Below are 17,361 nucleotides of genomic sequence, written 5' to 3'. Positions count from 1 at the left end.
GTTCGGGCACGGAGGCCAGTGCGCGCCTGAGAGTTCGTCCAGAGATGGAGACGAGGGTGAATCTAGGAGTTCGTCTGAGGTTCAGAGTTCGTATCAGCGGAAGCAAGACCCTAGACCTGTATTTCAGAGGGACAGTCGTGACGGCAACCGTCTGTAAAGCTCAAGCTGATAGCCCATGGTGAGAATAACTAGCAACAGTGGCTCATTTGGACAACTCTTGGTGAGAATGTAGCCAGAGCATTGCAATTCTCACATCCACCAGTGATTTAGTGGATGCATGCGTTTCTCAGTCTGTAAGGCCAACAGTTACTGTGTTCTCTTTGTTAAAAGCTCATGGGTCAGTTTTAGAACGTCAATTGCGTTCAATGGGTACGTTCTCAAGACTTTAAAGTAATTCTGGAAACGAGCAGGTTCACTTGATGTAATCCATGCAGTCCAGCTTTGTAAGATTAAGGTTGTTAGATATTCATATGCGTTTCATGTCTGCATTTTTAATTTAATAAACTGATGTATTCATTTAAAACTTTTACTTGTCAACACCTTCAGTTAATCTGATGTCAATACTACGCAATGCTCGACTTTAGGATCCATAGCTAGGGCCACACATTCTTCTTGTTAGTTAATCTGTTTCTGCACAGTAATTCAGCTTAGATATTAAAGGCGTGTGTAGCTCTTAATTAATGTTCTGGGTCAAGGTAGCAATTTGAAACACACGCGGGGTTTTGCACCTTCACACATTCACGTTGGAGGTCTCTCGTTGACACTCTTGCAGTTCCTTTGGTTGTTCATTTGCCCAGAATCTGCAATTACGTCTGCTCACATGCTCAAAAGTATGGAATGTTCCTTCATCACTGATTCTCGTTTTCCACAGCCTGTAGTGGTTCATAACTGCACAACCCTCAACTTCAAGCTTATGCAGAATCTGGACGTGATCAGCACGTTTCCTCAATGGATACGGCAGGGTTTTTCAGGCTGTCGATTGCATAAGACATAAACTATTTGATCAAAAGTATCCGGACACCTGCCTGAAAATGACTTACAAGTTCGCGGCGCCCTCCAGTGCTGGAATTCAGTATGGTGTTGGCCCACCCTTAGCCTTGATGACAGCTTCCACTCTCGGAGGCCAGTCCGCTGCAGGGAAGTTATTATCGTGTAACCACGCCTCCACAGGCCGTGCATTATGAAACATGCAATCCCCATCCCCGAATTCTTCTTGAACAATGGGAAGCAAAAAGGTGCTTAAAACATCAATGCTGGCCTGTGCTGTGATAGTGCCACGCAAAACAACAAGGAGTGCAAGCTACCTCCAAGAAAAACACGACCATACCATAACATCACCGCCTCCGAATTTTAGTGTTGGCACTACACGCTGGGCCGGCCGCGGTGGTCTAGCGGTTCTAGGCGCTCAGTCGGGAAACGCGCGACTGCTACGGTCGCAGGTTCGAATCCTGCCTCGGGCATGGATGTGTGTGATGTCCTTAGGTTAGTTAGGTTTAATTAGTTCTAAGTTCTAGGGGACTGATGACCACAGATGTTTAGTCCCATAGTGCTCAGAGCCATTTGAACTACACGCTGGCAGAAGACGTTCACCGGGCATTCGTCATACCTGCACCCTGCAATCGGATCGCCACATTGTGTACCGTGATTCGTCACTCTACACAACGTTTTTCTACTGTTCAATCGTCCAATGTTTACGCTCCTTACGCCAAGCGAGGCATGGTCGAGCAGCCACTCGACCATGAAATCCAAGTTTTCTCACCTTTTGCCTAACTGTCATAGTACTTGCAGAGGATCCCGATGCAGTTTGGAATTCCTGTATGATGGTCTGGAAAGATGTCTACCTCTGACACATTACGACCCTCTTCAACTGTCGGCGGTCTCTGTCAATCAACAGACGAGGTCGGCCTGTACGCCTTTGTGCTGTGCATGTCCCTTCACGTTTGCACTTCAGTATCACATCGGAAACAGTGGACCTAGGGATGTTTAGGAGTGTAGAAATATCGCGTACAGACGTATGACACAAGTGACACCCAATCACCTGACCAGGTTCGAAGTCTGTGAGTTCCACGGAGCGCCCCATTCTGCTCTCTCACGACGTCTAATGATTACTGAGGTCGCTGAATTGGAGTACCTGACAGGAGGTGACAGCATAATGCACCTAGTATGCAATAGTATGTTTTTGGGGGTATCCGGATACTTTTGAACACATAGTGCAGCTCCGTACTACGTCTCTCATTAGATGTTTAGAGGCTTCATAGGACTGCATTCGATATGCATAACATCGCTTCTTGAGTTATGGACAGTTACCGCAACGTTCTTCATCCTCAAAGTTACCACTAAGTTTCAGTTTGTTAGCAAAATTTCTGATTCCCAAATTTTTAGGCCCAAATTTTCCAGATTTATGGATGAAATCTAGCCACATCTGTTTGTATGTCATCCCATGGAAACGGGCACAAGCAAGAGCGGTTTGTTCTTCTTTTGTGAGAATTCTGTCAGATCACCTGCAACAATAATGAATTTAGCTACAATATTTTCTATAAATAAGCCACAACTTAACTAGTAGTATGTCAATACTGTCGGATACAAGACAATAACATCTTACAGCGGTAGTTTTTCTAATGAGGGTTTATATAATTTTCATTATTGTTAATAGCTTGCATAGATCTTTGCGACAAAAGTACTCAGAAAATCTCTTAAACGAAGGCCGTCGTACAGTTCTCAACGATGGACGACGCAGCATAGGACGCTGCTAGAATGGAGCACAAATGAGAAAAGTGCGCACAAATTGAGCATTAATACAGAAGTTCATAAAAATTTGAGTTTTTGCTGTAGCCTGTTATAGTTTTAGTTCTCATGGAACAACTTATAACTTTTTAATTTAACACGTTTTTGTTTGGTCTTTCCTTGGTTCAAATGGTTCAAATGGCTAAACATCTGTGGTCATCAGTCCCCTAGAACTTAGAACTACTTAAACCTAACTAACCTAAGGACATCACACACATCCATGCCCGAGGTTGGATTCGAACCTGCGACCGTAGCAGTCGCGCGGTTCCGGACTGAGCGCCTAGAACCGCTAGACCGACGCGGCCGGCGGTCTTTCCTTCTCTATCAGTTTTTCTGTTCGGTAAATGTTTTGGAATTGGTTTTAAACTAACTTACCAATGAGCTAGAGACCTGAAAATTACAACAGGGCTCTGAATTGGCCGACAATGCAGTAGTTATTCGGTTTCTCACCTGGCATGTTTCGGAAGCTACTATGTGTACCAGTCTCATTTCCCCCTTCCCCTGTTTCTGTCGCGAATGATTGCTGGTAAGCCTTCATGAGAGCTCGAACCTCTATAAATTTTACCTTCACGGTCTTTTAGCGTGATATAAGTAGGAAGATGCAATATATTGCTTGGCTCAGAGATAAACCTGAAATTGTAATCATAAGAATGTCTGAAATCAACTGACAAGACACAATAGACTAAGAAGCAGAAAATAATTACTTAAATAAAGTAATTTTTAATATACCACGGTTTTCAATTGGACCAAGAGGTATAAAATAATTTCTCCTAGTCCTATACGGATTTTTAACCCCATGCAGATAGTAATGATAATTTATGATTGTGAACTTCTAATAGCTATGAAAATACTTGTAATATTTAAAACGAAAAACATGAGCCTCATGCAACACATAAACGATGCATGAATAGTTCACGTTCCAACTGTTGTATATCAAATGCGACCCACGTTCCAAGTAGTTTCGTTAACTACTGAAAATGCACATCACTGTATGGGGTTAGGATATCTGAAAGTGAGTAGAAGAAGTTATTTGATACTTTTTAGACCATTTAAAAAATGGTATATTAAAAACAGATTCTTTTGAATAATTATGTTCTTGACGATGTAGCACACATTTACTCTCTTCAGTCGGTGCATGGAATTTGTCGTTAGTATATATTTTATGATGAAACCCGTGTATTGTCAGTATTGTTGTTACCTTTTTCTGGTTCGTATATTCTCTGGTTCAGCATGCAGCATGACTGGTGTGCTGTGGAACCCAGATCTATTCTTCTGGTCCAAGATGTTAATCGGTTCCTGATATGGTCCTGTCGAAGGCCGCCAGTTTTGTAATCTGATCATCATCATCATCTTGGACAGTTTCCAGCCACTGGCTGGGTCTGTCGGGAACACAAGCCTCTCCACCGTGTTCTGTCTTTCCACCATTCCCCCTCTTCCACCTTCGTCCAGTTCTCTCCTCTTCTCATCACACATTCCTTCACTCCCTTCACCCATCTATCTCTTGGTCTTCCTCTGGGCCTCTTCCCCTCCAGTTGCAGATCAAACATCCTCTTTGGAATTCTTCCCTCATCCATTCTCTTCATGTGTCCATACCACTGCAGTCTTGATTTTTCTATCCTGTCCTGTACTGGTTCCTCCTTTAGTCTTTCCCTCACATACAAATTTCGCAATCTGTCTCGTCTTGTTACACCCAACCTGCTCCTCTGGAACTTCATTTCACTAGCCTGTATTCTACTTTTGTCGCTTTTGTGCATTACCCATGTCTCACTTCCGTATGTCAATATGGGGACAAAGTAGGTTCGGTATATAATTCCCTTGGATTTCTGTGGCACCTCCTTGCTCCAAATAAGCCCCCTAATGCATTTGTAGAACTGCCCTGCTTTTCTGCATCTTTCATTTATTTCCATTGCGTTTCCCCCCTTACTTTCAATCACGCTTCCCAGGTACTTGAAGTTCTCTACCACTTGTAGTTTTTCCCCTCCACAAGTTATATCCACATTTGGCCTATTCTTCTTCCTTGTTGTGACGATTATTTCACTTTTCTTTGCAGAGAAATGCATTCCATATTGTGCTGCCGTTGCCTCCCATGCATCTAACTGCTCTTGCACCTCCTTCACGCAATTTCCCCATAACATCAGGTCATCGGCAAAAAGCACTGCTTTCATTTTATGATCTCCAATTGCATCTGATACTTGCTGTAGGATTTCATCCATAACAATAATAAACAATAAAGGCGAAAGTGCACTTCCCTGTCGCAGCCCATTTTCCAGCTTGAACCATGCAGTACGTTCCCTCCCCACTTTCACACAACTCTCACTTCCCTCATACATTTTTCTGACTTTTCGTGTAATCTCTTCATCTATCCCTTTTGCGTTCAGCACATCCCAGAGCTTGTCCCTACAGATACTGTCATACGCCTTCTCAATATCCAAAAAGGCCATGATTAAGTCCTTCCCGTACTCATAGTGCCTTTCCTGCAGTTGCCTTACCGCAAATATGAGGTCCGTTGTTGATCTTCCCGGTCTGAAACCGTACTGCTCCTCTTGCAGTCTACTTTCAATACTGCTTCTTATTCTCTTCTCCAGCATCTTTTCATAGATTTTTCCACAGTGGCATAGCAGGGTGATTCCTCTGTAGTTCTCACATCTCCTTTTATCCCCTTTCTTGAAGATCGGGACTATAATTCCTTTCTTCCAATCCTCAGGAATTCTGTTCTCCTTCCACACCACCCTCAGCACTCTGTATAGCCACTGGGTTCCTACTTCTCCTGCTGCTCGTATCATATCCACTGTTACTTCGTCCCAACCTGGTGCCTTGCCCCCTTTCATCCTCTTTATGGCTTCTTCCACTTCATTCCAAGTTAGATCATCAATTTCCCCACTATTATAATCGTCTGCTGCCTTAGGCTCTCCATCGCTGTTAGTTACCTGCTTGGCAGCATTCAACAGATCTTCAAAGTACTCCTTCCAAATCTTTTTGAGCTCATGCATTTCCTCCACAACTCTTCCATTATTATCCATGATCCTCAGGCACTCGCTTCTGTCATTCCTCTTATTTCTTACCATGGTGTAAAGTACTTTTTTGTTCCCTTCACTGTCCTCTTCTAACATTCTTGTCCATTTTTCCATCCACTTCTTCTTCTCCGCCCTTACTATGGTCTGTGCCGCTTTCTTGCTTTCCTTATATTTTACCCTAGCTTCCTCTGTTCGGGTCTGGAACCATTCTCTGAAGGCTTTGTTCTTTCGAAGTACTGCCTCTTTACATATGTTGTTCCACCATGGGGTTTCCCTACTTCTCCTCTTTGTGCTAGTTCTTCCGCACACAGTCTCAGCTGCCTCAACTAGAGCCCTCTTAAAATCGCCCCATTCTTCTTCCACTGTTCTCTGATCTTCCTTTGGCAGCTTCTTCCTGATCAGTGTCTGGTACTGGGTCCTCCGTTCATCCTCTTTCAGCATCCATGTCTTCAACCTTTTCTCCTGTATATCTGTTGCCCTCCTATCTTTTTTCTCTCTTAGGGTGGCTACCAACAGCCGATGGTCGCTGTCTAAGGCCTCAGATGGTATGACCTTAACATCTGTGAGGCTGCTCATCATCTGCCTATCCACTAGTACATAGTCTACTACTGAAGTTTGGGACCAGTCCCCACTGTACCAAGTTATTTTGTGACTACTCCTCTTCTTGTACCACGAATTTGCGATCGCCAGCCCATTCCTCTTGCAGAATTCCAGCAACAATTTTCCTTCTCTATTTCGGTTCCCCCAGCCCTCTGGTCCCATTATCTCCTCGAATCCTTTCCTGTCTGTGCCAACATGTGCATTGAGGTCCCCTATTATAATCTGATTTCCTCCATTTAGCTGCTTTTGCATATCATCTTCAAATTCCTCCTTCTCCTTTTTTGTACACCCCACCTGTGGGGCATATGCTTGGATGATTTCAATGCTTTTTCCTTTCACCCGTACTCTGGCTTTTATCATTCGATCATTGATACCTTCCACCTCCTCCTGCAGACCCTCTCTGACCACTATTGCCACTCCATTTCTTCCCCTCTCATTCCCTATCCAGTACAGTTTACATCCTTTACTTAGTGGTTTTTCACCAACTCCTCTCCACCTAGTCTCAGCAAGTCCCAAGATGTCCAATTTCCTCCTTTCCATCATTTCTACAATTTCTTCTAACTTCCCAGTTAGAGTCCTTACGTTTAAGGTGCCCAGCCGTAAACCATCTCGTAATCCTTTTCCATTGCTTGGTCCGTTTCCTTTAAATCCGTTCCGTGATCAGAGGCATGTTCCCTTTTTGAAAGCAGTTGATTTATCCACTACTGGCTTGCTAGGCCTATCGCAGCTTCACCAGAGCCCCGTTAGCCGTCACGTTTCAGGGTAATCTGATGTCGTCTATAAAATAAGATTCTTTCATGAATTCATATGTAAGTCAGAATGGCGCTGTTTTTACCACTCCTGGTATTCGTTTCATGAACATTCTCTTGACTTTTTGTTTACTACACTAGAATAGCAGGAAGATAATAATGCCATTACCTTATCAAGTTATACGCGCGCTCCACGACAAATAGAAAATAACAATTACGTTACTTGCATGGAATATCACACAACTTTAACGAACATTATGTACAAATGAGTACACATAGTGCAGTAATATCAAGTAGCATTTGGTTGAATATCTTACCCCGTCGCCGCCCAGGAAGAAGATCTCCCAGCGTCAGGCGTTAGGCTTACTTAATGTAAAACCGATCTCATCATACAAGAAATTCGATCATCACTCAACTCAAACATTAAATAAAAGCACCACCAATAACTGAACATGGTAATGCGTACGTTTCACAACGCAATTTCGGCGACTTTTAAATAGGAAAAGAGAACTTTCCAAATACGCTACAAACAGCGCACTTATGCATGCTTTCAGACTCAACCACTCAAAATCGCCGGCCGAAGTGGCCGTGCGGTTAGAGGCGCTGCAGTCTGGAACCGCCAGACCGCTACGGTCGCAGGTTCGAATCCTGCCTCGGGCATGGATGTTTGAGATGTCCTTAGGTTAGTTGGGTTTAACTAGTTCTAAGTTCTAGGGGACTAATGACCTCAGCAGTTGAGTCCCATAGTGCTCAGAGCCATTTGAACCATTTTGAGCCACTCAAAATCGACAGTACTATAGGCCCAAAAATAGACAAATGTAAACTGCATGCTGGACAGCACTACTTTAAATTATGTTACACGAAAAGTGAAATTTTCTTAAAATATATTAAATGAAAAACTGAATGCTAGGTTTGTAAGAAGGTTCGCGATTACTTTTACCTCCTAAACGACTAAATCCTGCAGTTTTAGCAAATATGTCGCCTCTGAAACCTACAGGAGGCTGCCATCCTCAGTATAGTCATTTCTGAGAACAGTAAGGAAATTTAATGTCGTAGTATAAAGTTATTCGTTATGTTTATGTTTTCGTAATATGTGTAAACAAACCAGTGCAGCAGACGAGAACTGTGTTTTAAACTGTAAGCTATCAGTGCCCCTATTCTGTGCAACCAACACTAAAAATGGTTCAAATGGCTCTAAGCACTATGGGACTTAACATCTGAGGTCATCAGTCCCCTAGACTTAGAACTACCTAAACCTAACTAACCTAAGGACATCACTCACATCCATGCCCGAGGCAGGATTCGAACCTGCGACCGTAGCAGCAGCGCGGTTCCGGACTGAAGCGTCTAGAACCGCCACAGCGGCCGGCAACCAACACTACAGTTTTCATAATGAATGTCCTCTATACAGCGGTGTGTGTGCTGATTTGAGATGAACACTGTAGTCATGTGCATTGGTGCACGTAAGGAGGCAGTTGTACGGTACGTTCTGTGCAGAGAGAGAGAGAGAGAGAGAGAGAGAGAGAGAGGGTGGAGGGGAGAGGGAGAGAGAGAGAGAGAGAGAGAGAGAGAACGTCGGTGAGCTCCATGTCTCTGTCACACCACATGCGCCAGTCATAACCTATTCTGGTAACTGGCAACGCAGGGGCAAGTGTGGCATTGGGCACTTCCTCTGCTTCTGACTCTCCATAGAACAAAAATTATGTGTCGTCACTGTCGCCTTTTTTACGTAATACTGGAGTCGTGTTGGGTATATGCCACCCATGATTATCACTACAATGGCATGGCCTGAAAATAAACCAACATGAAAACCATTACTAAATGTTCTACAAGCACCCCAAAGCTCACGCTTAACACAGAAACGGGAGAATGATGCTACTGGCTGGAGCGTCGCGTGGTAAATTCGCCTTCTTACATGCGCACTACTATAGAAACAGAAAGCCCTTTGTGTAGAAATATTTACTTCACTCACTACTATATCATCGTAAAAATAATGTATGTATGCTTAACAGGTCCCGCCTCGCTGAAATGTAAGCCCAGGATTAGAGATGGGCAAACTCGTTCATCCTTGGGAAGTACTTCACTGGTGATCGCTCTTTTTTGGGAACCGTTGATTTTACTGGTTCACCGTTCACTGTGCTTGGTATATGGTTCCTACGAAAAACTGAAAATTAATATCATAGGTGACTGAAGATGGAATGCGCCAAGAGGGGTCAGTTGCCTCTTCCCTGAAGTACAGTGATTTTATTCATAACAGAATTATCACACACTTGTAATTTTAGTGGTTCTCCAAACATCTCGTTTAGCCAACTGCAGCGTTATGTGGCTGATCGCAGCGAAATAAAATAAGATGGCGCACGAAAAACCGGCCCAGAGTACAGGCTGCTCGCCAATTACGCACGATTTGTTGACTGCTACGAGCAGAATAGATAAACATGTAATAATTTGGCATTGAACAAATAAAAAATAAGCTATTGCAAACAACTTCGAAACAATAGATGCCGACTGGTAAGCGACAATGAGCAGTCTAGTACTCGGGGCCGATTTTTCGTGCTGCACCCTGTACCACTGAAATAATATTATAGGGGTTGTCATATTCTCTTTGCGAAATGTGACACCATACACTCGATTACGAAGCGCAGGCTTCATTCGGTTGTAAGTCGGTCTGCCTTCCATAACAATGAACATGCTCTTTTACCATGAATCAAAAAAAGACGGTAAATGACTACTCATGTTGAAATATCCCCTTAGGAAAATTTATGAATTAATGTGCTGGTAAACCCCTTACGTTATTTTATTTTCAAACAGCTGAGCAGAACTGAACGTACTCAGACATTTCCCTCTTTACTTATTCTGATCAACACTAAACTGACACACAATATTTTTAGCGCAACGCAGTCTGACTTTCAATAATCCCCACAAAAGAATGGCCCTGACTAACAATGACCTATACCTTTCATGAATCACTTACCTCACAAAAATCTTCGTTACTCGAACTACTGCAATACAGCGAGCGCCAATACTGGCAGCTAAATAAAAGATTCTAACTACGAAGTCACTAACTACTGATAGGCATAGTTAGCAAATGAAAGATTTTGATAGAGAACAAACAATGTATTTACCTTAATAATGTTCAAAAGTCATCTCATATATATATATATATATATATATATATATATATATATGTTCATGATATCCAGTATTACAAATTTACTCTTTCTGATGGACACACGTCCAGATCGTCTGCTCTCAAAATTCTGCCATCTCTCTCCCCACATCCACCACTGCTGGCGGCTCACCTCCAACTGCACAACGCTACGCGCTCTTCACATCCAACTGCCCAACACTACAATAGCTAATATTCCAACAATTCAAACTAGCCACAGACTTCACGCAGCAAAGTCAGTGATTTTCATATAGAGCGCTACGCGGCGTTACGAACATGAAAACCTAAACAGCCTACTTACAATGTGTGCCGTGGCGTCGTCCTTTGCATGTCTGATAACAAAGAATCTTGCCTTGTTACAAATATTTCTTCTGCTGTTTATCGAAATAGTGAAGTAAGCTGATACGTCGTTTTGTTGCCTGAAAAGATTTATTTATTACATACCACGTAATTTTTACGTAATTTATGTAATTATAAAATAGATTTTAATTTCCGGTCGTGGACGCCGAATAGAATAGGAAAAGAACCAGAAGTTCAGAGTTCAAAAAGGTTTGAAACAGATCTAGAGTGGGCGTGCGAAGTGAACGAAACGAACTCGATGCTGAATTAACTATAAGCAGTGGGCAGTGGTACTGCGACGAGTGGCCACGCGGAGAAGGACGAGTCTGGCCGAGCGAGACCGAGACAGACGGGAACGGGACCGAGGCTGGAACGAGACCGGCCGACGTGCCGTTCGGTATCGACACCGACCGTATCCCGTTCCCGGGAACTACGAGTAGTGGGCGTGCGAAGTGAACGAAACGAACTCGATGCTGAATTAACTATAAGCAGTGGGCAGTGGTACTGCGACGAGTGGCCACGCGGAGAAGGACGAGTCTGGCCGAGCGAGACCGAGACAGACGGGAACGGGACCGAGGCTGGAACGAGACCGGCCGACGTGCCGTTCGGTATCGACACCGACCGTATCCCGTTCCCGGGAACTACGAGTAGTGGGCGTGCGAAGTGAACGAAACGAACTCGATGCTGAATTAACTATAAGCAGTGGGCAGTGGTACTGCGACGAGTGGCCACGCGGAGAAGGACGAGTCTGGCCGAGCGAGACCGAGACAGACGGGAACGGGACCGAGGCTGGAACGAGACCGGCCGACGTGCCGTTCGGTATCGACACCGACCGTATCCCGTTCCCGGGAACTACGAGTAGTGGGCGTGCGAAGTGAACGAAACGAACTCGATGCTGAATTAACTATAAGCAGTGGGCAGTGGTACTGCGACGAGTGGCCACGCGGAGAAGGACGAGTCTGGCCGAGCGAGACCGAGACAGACGGGAACGGGACCGAGGCTGGAACGAGACCGGCCGACGTGCCGTTCGGTATCGACACCGACCGTATCCCGTTCCCGGGAACTACGAGTAGAAAGCCGCGACCGAAGTGAACTATGAAAGACCGTTCCTTCGAAATCGTTCCTCGTTCCTTCCGTTCATCTTGGTGAACCGCTCCTTTGGACCCATTAGTTCGTGAACGACCCATTTCTACCCAGGATGGCTGTCCACGAAGAGCAAGGAAACAAAGTGTATAATATCATCGAGTACCGCTGTGCTATAAGAGTGTCGTGGATGACAGCCAAAGGAGTCCTGCAATGAAAAGAAATAGTACTCCAGACCATCACTCCCGGCTGTCGGACGGTATTGCGGCGACAGTCGGTTGGTATCCCACCGCGATCTAGGGGATCTCCAGACACGTCTTCACTGGTCATCGGGGCTCAGGTCGATGCGGGGCCCATCACTGGTGACAACTCCAGTCCAATCAGTGATATTCCAGGCTGAAGAAACAGCGGCCCACCAAGGGTGATGGTCTTGGTTGCCATTTCATTTCGTAGCAGGACCGTTTTGGTTGTCATCGGCGGTATCCTTATAATACAGCGGTAGTCGACGATATTCTACGCCCTGTTTTCTTGACCTTCATGGTCAACCATCCCGCACTCACTTTTCAGCAAGATAATGCCCGCTCTCACACGGCGAGAGCTCCTGCTACTTGTCTTCGTGCTTGCTAAACCCTACCTTGGCCAGCAAGATCAGCAGATCTTTCCCGAATTTACAACGTTTAGAGCATTGTGGAGGGGAGCCTTCCCACCGGCTCGGCATTTTGACGATCTAACGCGACAGCTGGATAGAATTCGGCACGATGCCCCTCACAAGGATACCCAACAACCCTGTCAATCAATACCAAGCCGAATAACTGCTTGCATGAGGGAAAGAGTTAGACCAACTCCTTATTGACTTGCGGAGTTTGTGAAGCTCTTTCTCTTGAACAAATCATTCAATTTTTCTGAAATTGAAGTCCTTTGTTTTTCCATACTTGTACATCACGCCTACCAATTTTCCGTCCCATTCGGATCTTTACATTGTGGCGCGTGCAAGTGCTTGAATTTGCGGCCGCGGCGACCTGATTGTCTAACTCCAGTGCCAAATAACTCGGAAAAACGCGCAGCATATCGAATTTGTTTCTTAACAGTTATTTCTTAGTACAGCCTCCCCTGCAACACACTTACAAGTTTTTCAGACTGCTTCTGACCAACCTGCTTTATTTTTTTTATTTTTTCCTTCTGGCTTACCAGTATGTCTGTAAGTATATATCCGGCCGCGGTGGCCGAGCGGTTCTAGGCTCTTCAGTCCGCAACCGCTCGACTGCTACGGTCGCAGGTTCGAACCTTGCCTCGGGCATGTATGTGTGTGATGTCCTTAGGTTAGTTAGGTTTAAGTAGTTCTAAGTTCTAGGGGACTGATGACCTCAGATGTTAAGTCCCGTAGTGCTCAGAGCCATTTTTGTAAGTATATACCATATCTGAAACAGTACAAAGCTGCAGCAGCAGAAGTTGGCAACGGCTAAAGACACCCAACATCACTGTTGACGTCTGCTGCAAAATAAGGGAAACAGCATAGTAGAAAAAAGAAATGTAAAAGAAGAACTTCAACTGTTTTCTCAATATGAATAAAATAGCCTCAGAATGGCACTTGTGTAGAAGTGGCCACACTTCAAACGTATAAGAGAAACCGGTTTGAGTACCTTCCTTCCGCCGCCGTTCGTCACGCCACGGCTAGATTTTTCCTCGTTCTGAATAATCCGCGGTGTCACAGTTTATCAGCGCAGTGACTGTAGCCAAAGTGCTTCGTAGATAATAAAACAAACAAGTAATTTGAAAGCGGCTTTAACACAAGATATACGATTACATTATTTCATTACTTGACTCTGAACTTGGTAATCTATAACCAAGCTCTCCAAAACTAACGCATCTCTTAAGCATTTCTACTTATCAGAATGCCGATATTACCTACGTTCTTCTTCGTATTTGTGGCCTACCAAATAAATTTCCAGTAAGGCAAAAAACTAGATTCATCGCATATTATTCTTCATATTCTGTCACTGACAGACTAGAATTTTCCTGTGGCGTATGACTCAGAGAGGATGCCATATTCAGGTGAGAGAGTGTCACGCTCTTCCGCACAGGGAACATCCGCCGCATTGGTCAGACCCTGCACACTGACGTGGCTAAGTGTCAACAGTGCCAATCGAAAGTAAAAACCTTCCAATGAGTCAAAATTAGCTGGCTGCACTAACTTGTGGTACATCGGTTGCATTCATTATTTCACGTGTACTGTCCGAGGAAATCGTAGACACAGTTTATGAAACAGGTGTACAGCGTGTACGTTGATCGCCTGACACAGCATTTTTATTGAAGGTATAATGAAAATGAGTTTGTAGTTTTCATAGTGATGGAGTGGTGGAACAGGTTAGCTGTTAACATTTCGCCGGCCGGTGTGGCCGAGCGGTTCTAGGCGCTACAGTCTGGAACCGCGAGAGCACTACGGTCGCAGGTTCAATTCCTACCTCGGGCATGGATGTGTGTGATATCAAATTGGCTCAAATGGCTCTGAGCACTATGGGACTTAACTGCTAAGGTCATCAGTCCCCTAGAACTTAGAACTACTTAAACCTAACTAACCTAAGGACATCACACAAATCAATGTCCGAGGCAGGATTCGAACCTGCAACCGTAGCGGTCGCGCGATTCCAGACTGTAGCACCTAGAAGCCACCCTGACCGGCCTGTGATGGCCTTAGGTTAGTTACGTTTCTAAGTCTAGGGGACTGATGATCTCACATGTTAAGTCCCATAGTGCTCAGAGCCATTTGAACCATTTTCTTCATCTCTGAATAACTACTTCAACCTACATCCTTCTCGGTCTACTTAATGCACTGGTTTCTTGATCTCCCTCTAGCATTTTTACCCCCCTCCCCAGCCCCCCAAGCACTTCCAGCCCCCCCTCCACCCAGCGCCCTCCCCTCCCACCAGCCACCCCTCTAGTACTAAACTGGTGATCTCTTACTATCTCAGAATGTGTCCTACCAACCGATCCCTTCTTTTGGTCATGTTCTGCCACAAATTTCTTGTCTCCTCACTTGTATTCAGTACCTGCTCATTAGTTATGTCATCGACCCATCTAATCTCCAATATTCTTTTATATAACCACATTTCGAAAGCTTCTATTCTCTTAGCGTCTAAACTCTTTATCGTCCATGTTTCACTTACACTCATGGCTACACCCCAGACAAATATCTCCAGAAATGACTTCCTTCCACTTAAATCTAGATTCGATGTTAACAAATGTCTCTTCATCATAAATCCTTCTCTTTCCATTGCCAGCCTACATTTTATATCCTCTCTACTTTACCCATCATAAGTTATTTTGCTGCCCAAAAAGCAAAACTCAAGTACTACTTTAAGTGTCTCGTTTCCTAATTTAATTCCCTTGCAATACCTGATTTAATGCGACTACGTTACCTTATCACTGTTGCGCTTTTGTTGATGTTCATCTTGTATCCTCCTCTCAAGACACTGTCCATTTCTTTCAACTGCTCTTCCGAGTCCTTTGCTGTCTCTGACAGAAGTACAATGTCATTGGTGTTGTATCGGCTGCTGTGGGGAGCCAGCACCAACACAAAGAAGGAACGAGAGAACTTGCGATGATCAGTAGCAGGAACCCAAAATGATCTGAACATAACACATGCACATTAATATTTTTTTCCCTTTATTGTCATTTCCATTCCCCATCAGGGGCGGGCTGACAGCAGCATAAGCGCTGCTCTTCAGCCAAGAGACATAAATACAGGAAGACATTTAAAAGTAATATAAAGGAGATAACATAGAGGAATATAGAAACAAAAAAGGCGCAACAGAAGCAAATAAGACATAGAAAGCGGTCTGTAAATCGGAGATAAAAATCTAAAAAAGTATGTTACACAAAAAACACACTACATTAAAAGGCACCAGGCAAAGTATGGCCGGAGCATAACAGTCCATAGAACAAGTAAAACAGCGACATGATGGGCGGCATAGCAAGGAACTGTCATGGACAATAAACAGGTCGAGCTCACAATTAAAACCCACATCACTAGATGACACTGTAGAACAGCACCGAAACACAACACTAACGTAGCACACTGATACCGAACCTGGGAGGATCTGCATGGGAGGGGGGGGGGGGGGCAAGGGAAATGGGAAGAAGGGGAAGCAGGCGAGGAGGAGGGGAGAGAAAGGGGGATGAGGTGTGGGGCGCCCCGAAGAAGGGCTGGAAAGGGAAGGGACGGGACAGGAAAACAGCCAAGGAGGGGGTGCAGGGAGTTGGGGGAGGGAGGAGGAAAATCCGCTCTGAGAGAAGGAGGGGTGAGGAAAAAGGGAGCCCTGGGGAGGGGGGGGGGGGACAGGGCCAGGTTGTAGTTGGCAGGAAGTTCATCATCCGGGAGGGGAGCTGTTGGAAATTGTCCTGATGAAGGAGATGGAGGGTGTGGAGATGGAGAGAGGGGGGGGATACAGCAATAGAGGCGTGGTAACGGGCGGGGGGGGGGGGGAGAGGAAGGAGGGAACCAGGGAGTGGGGGGGGGGGGATCAAGCCTGTGGACAGTGTGCAGATTAATATAACACTTTATTTATAAAAAGGAAAGAAACTTAACTTCTCGTTATGAGATGACTTGATGTGCTTCCTGTTCCTCCTACATGCAATCACTTTTAAGCACTATTACTACTCGCAGAACACAGGCTAAATATCGTCTTCCTGTTACTCAGTACTGATACTCTCGAAGTCTGCGACAGAACTGGACCCGATCAGCGATGGGGGGCTAGTTAAGTCAGCGTTGGCAGGGTACGCTGAACTTCTGTTTTCTTGGACATGTGGCGCTGCCCGTTCTTCCCATTGGCGCGCGGACGAGCGCCTTCTTGATGCCGTTTCGCGGCGCTGCGCTGGTCGGTGTGCAGTCTATGCTCCAGGACTGTACAATCGGCAGCCCGCAAAGTTTTTATTTCTTCTCCTGAGCTTTAATTCCCCCTTCAGATTTTTCTTTGGTTTCCTTTACTGCTTGCTCAATATACAGATTGAATAACACCGGAGACAGGCTTCAACCCTGTCTCGCTCCTTGCTTCCCTTTCATGTCCCTCGACTCTTATAACTGCCATCTGGTATCTGTACAAGGCGAAAATAACCCTTTGCTCCCAGTATTTTACCCCCTGCTACCTTCAGAATGTCAAAGAGAGGGTCCCAGTCAACACCGTCGAAAGCTTTCTCTAAGTCTACAAATTCTATAAACGTAGGTTTGTCTTTCCTTACCCTATATTCTAAGATAAGTCGTACTGTCAGTAATGCTTCGCGTGTTCCTGCATTTCTCTGGAATCCAAACCGATCTACGCCGAGGTCGCCTTCCACCCATTTTTGCTTTCTTCTGTAAGGCATTCGTGTTAGTATTTTTCAGCCGTGACTTATTAAACTGATAGTTCGCTAATTTTCACACCTGTCCGCACCTGTTTTCTTCGGAATTGGAAATACTACATTTTTCTTGAAATCTGAGGGTATTTCGCCTGTATCATGCGTATTGCACACTAAGATCTAAGAGTTAGTTTTGTCATGGCTGGCTCTCCCAAAGCTGTCACTAATTTTGAAGAAATATCATGTACCCTGTGGCCTTGTTTCAACTTAGATCTTTCAGAGTTCTGCCAAATTC

Source organism: Schistocerca piceifrons, chromosome 8, assembly GCF_021461385.2.
Source record: "Schistocerca piceifrons isolate TAMUIC-IGC-003096 chromosome 8, iqSchPice1.1, whole genome shotgun sequence".
Lineage (NCBI taxonomy): Eukaryota > Metazoa > Arthropoda > Insecta > Orthoptera > Acrididae > Schistocerca > Schistocerca piceifrons.
The sequence above is the reverse complement of the archived record's forward strand: the minus strand, read 5'-3'. Positions refer to the sequence as shown.